Raw genomic sequence first — 4,352 nt, forward strand, 5'->3', positions numbered from 1 at the left:
ACCGTGTCATCTCCCGTTCTTAGGAAGGTGTACACTGGTGGGGGGTTTCGTGTAGATCTGGTGACATCCACCGGTCCACGCTAGCATAGATATGGGTGGGACTGGGGGTGATCCTACCTAGATGGCAGCTATAGGGTAGACTCAGGAATGGTAACTGAAGCGGGGAGCGCTGTGGGCAGGGTTCGTGGTCAGCGGTAGAGCGCTACTGACGTTCTACAAGATTAGCAATATGACGTAGGAAAATAGGATTCTGGCAGTAGTTCTAGGGAAGGGGGAGAGGGCTGGACCGCTGGAGACAGAATTTGATACAGGAAAAACAAACCCAGGCTCACTCGTTCACTGCTGTGTGTGTGTGTGTGTGTGTGTGTGTGTGTGTGTGTGTGTGTGTGTGTGTGTGTGTGTGTGTGTGTGTGTGTGTGTGTGTGTGTGTGTGTGTGTGTGTGTGTGTGTGTGTGTGTGTGTGTGTGTGTGTGTGTGTGTGTGTGTGTGTGTGTGTGTGTGTGTGTGTGTGTGTGTGTGTGTAAGAGAGAGAGAGAGTGCCTGATGAGAGCTGTCGCAAGCTCGTTATTATGAAATAAATGTACTGAGGAGGTGGAACTACACTATGGGGGCGGTGGTGACCATGGAGAAATGAGTTATGGGTTATTATGGGATGCATCAACCACAGCCATTGATTGGCTCTGAGAGCAGAGCCTGGATCCAGGACATCATCAGAACCACTAATCCAGCTGATAACAGTGGGCCTGGCGGTGCACGCGGCACTAGGCCCACACTCATTCACGAGTACCCTTGCATTTGTCAAAACAAGCCATATGATCATTTATCACGGTGCAATAAATCCTGGCCTCAAATCCTAACACAGATGAGAGGAATCCTCCGTTATGTACGGCCTCAGCTTAATTTTGGAAGTATTTGAAAGGGCAGATGTGATTGGTTATTTTATTAAATCGTTGCCACTGGCAACATAATATTTTTGCGCTGGAAAATTGTGGAGGGCAGGGTCAGAGACGGCAGTCTAGCCGGAGGAAAGGAGGAAGCATGAAGGGAGAAGGGAAGGAGGTTGAGTGGACTCATCTTTTTTTCTTTTTTCTTTTTTTTTCTGTGATGCTTTATGAGCATTTTGTTGGTCCTTCACTGTGCTGAGCAATTAACTGTTTGGCTGCAAGCATCGTGCCAGCTCCAGTGCTCCCCAGCCTGAGAGATGTTGGTCGTTTGTCACTTTTACAACTCATTTTCAACCCCAAAAACACTTCACTCTGGGGCTGGATACAACCTTGCCACAGCCATGTCCTTGAGTTCCGGCTGACAGGTAAATATACACCTCCGTCCAAACACATATCCCGTATCTTCTATATTTGACTTATGGGAGGTCGGCCCATGAGGGATCGATGTTGCAGTTCATTTTTAGAGAGGCGATGATGTCATGTTGCAGCGTGCTGTGGGTTATGGATCCATGAACCTGTTGCTGGAAGGAGGGATTATGTGAAAGGTGCCAACACGACATCTACAGTACTGCAGTGAACAAGCAGATAATTTTTTATTATGTTTTATTTTTTATTTTTTCAAACTTGAGTCAGTTGTAGAACAGGATTCTGCACATCTTACCACTGCCACATCACATCACTTCACCGACAATATCCCCATCCCTCAGGGGATCATAGTCAGATCGGACTAGAGCGTAGAATGAATGGGGAGATGTGATGTTTGTCATTCAAATGCGATGGATCACTTGAACCTCCATTGCCCTGTTGTAATGACCCTGTGTAAAGACCTGTAATGTGGTTTTCCCATTGGGTTTCTAGGGAAACCCTAGCCAGGCCATTCAGGTGAGCAATAAAGTGCTTTTTCACTTTCTGAAGACTTCCTGTCTCCAGTGGCGTCCTCCATTAACTCTTCACCGTCAAACAAGGGCCTTTCTATTGGCCCAGACGCTCTTTATCACAAGCAGTTATTCCCCCAGGTAGGGCGCTACCTGGCCTCAGATAAGATAGGTATAGCCAGCCACCCGTCATTATTGGCAGATAAAGGCTATCAGAATATTGACAGCAGCTGATACCCCTTGTTGAGAAACAAAGTTGCACTTGTTTGACAGTCGTTCACACAGCTTTTATTGTCTGGAGGGGGGGGGGGGGGGGGGGGGGGGGGGGGGGGGGGGGGGGGGGGGGGGGGGGGGCTGCGGCTCCGTGAACATGGACCCAAATAGGCTTATGTCACAACTCGGCCATCCCCTGATGCTATTTATTCCCACCAGCTGCAGTGATGTGTTAAAAAAAAAGTTCTTGACACAAGCTATTGCTTTTCAGCGCTGAAGCTTCCGACTGCTAACAGGGCCCCTGCTATCTATCTGCTGCCATGCCTCCCCAGACTCAGACACCATGGTGTGGTAGAGCTACATATCACTGCAGATACTCACACATACATTACACACTCCAGCATGCATGTGCAAACCGGGGCGGTTTTTACAATCACATAAAAATCTGCTCATAAAATTATGAACAGTGTTACTGTATTTCTCTATTGTCTTAGTGTTTCTTCAATAACAAATACACAGACACCTTCCCTTTCTTCACATCACCTGTGTGAGCTATAATGAGATATGCCAACCCAAATATGGACAGACAAACCAAGGGAAAATCCCTATGCAAGGAAATATTGGAGCTAAGTCACTGGGTTAACTCATTAGATAAGCAGAAGCAAACTTCCCCTCTCCTCTCTCTCTCTCTTGCACCTTTGCCTAATGATTGTATAGCCTACTTTATATTTTCTCTCTCTTTGCTTGCTCTGTCTCTTTATATTTCTCTGACACATAACCTATAGGCTACACACATTACACATAGCCTATAACTCAGGCGGAGGCTGCCTTCATCGTGAAGGAAACCAACGCTTCTTCTCAAATAACAGTCTCCAGTCTGGCAGGCGAATGCCAACGACTTTTCTCTGGCTGATTGGACATGCAAAACACCTGGCATCTGAGCAGTGTAGTATTATTATAAATAAATATTCGGAGGCTTACTTTCCGTGACGTTTTTTTCCCTGCTCTTCTAATCTGAATACAAATTACTTGGACTATTTTCTGTCATAAAGCATTTTAGGCATTTTATCTGAACGATTAGTTTTACCCTGTGCAAAATGGCTAATTGGATAATTTTCTGTGTTTTTTCTTTTCTGTTTTTATTTGTATAATTGATAGCTACTGCATTCGGGTATTGTATTGATTTTAGTCATGATGATCATCCCTTTGCAGAGTGGAGATCATTGAGTAAAGGTGTGGGAGACTAGTTTGATTGGATTTGTTCAAATTGTTGGTTGACTGTTAAACTCGTAACCAATTTATAGTCACCAACCATGCAGGACTGACATTTCTATTAATCGACATTAAATAAATTCAATGTTAATCTCAGAAATCCTCTTTGTGGAAAAAAAAGTATTTAGATTCCATAAACGAAATATTGGTTTGCGTAATTGCATTAATACAAAGTTGATTTGTCATAAATAAATCAGAGGATTAATTTAGTAATGATAGTCTATTGTTACTAGTAGTAGTAGTAGATTAATAATAACAATATAGGCTAGTTGTAATATTATTGACAATAATTCCAGCTATTATAAACTGAAATCAAATCAATGCTTTCACCATGTCTGTCTCCTTGATATTTCCTGTGGAGGAAATGCTAGGCTGTAAGCTCGTCCGAGTGACAGCGTCTCCCTTTCCTCCTCGTCTGCTATCGCCCCCCAACACAGCCCCCCGCCCCGGCTCATTCTCTCTCTCTCCTCTCCTTTCGCCCGTCATTTTGTATGAGGCTCCACCATTTTACTTTGTTTTGAAAAATAAGGAGAGGTTTTAACTGCCACCCGAGACGATAATGGTTACCGATTCTATACTTTAAAGTCATAATCTTCAAGTGGGGCCGTGATTAATGATGTCAGTGTTAGCAGGCCACTAGCGGGGTCCTTCAGTCTCATAGCTGGATGACTTCAGTCGTGCTGGGCGCTCTTCAAGCTGCCACTCCCCGCAGCACGGATGGGCTGGGGAGGGATGGTGTTCCCTGCTTTGTGCACGGGGGCTCGGAATGATTTTCACTGTACATATACAGACTGTGGCCAAGGCGCGCACACACACACACACACACACACACACACACGCACACACACACACACACACACACACACACACACACACACACACACACACACACACACTCGCGCGCGTGTGAAAGAAGAGCCTGCATGGCAACAAGTCCCCGGTGTAAAAACATAATATTGACCCTGCAATCCATCTTCATTGATTATACTATCAATGGAGCCACCTAATACATGCAATATTACCTGTAAGTATATCGGCCAAAAGTCTT

This window comes from Electrona antarctica, assembly GCF_951216825.1.
Source record: "Electrona antarctica genome assembly, chromosome: 18".
Lineage (NCBI taxonomy): Eukaryota > Metazoa > Chordata > Actinopteri > Myctophiformes > Myctophidae > Electrona > Electrona antarctica.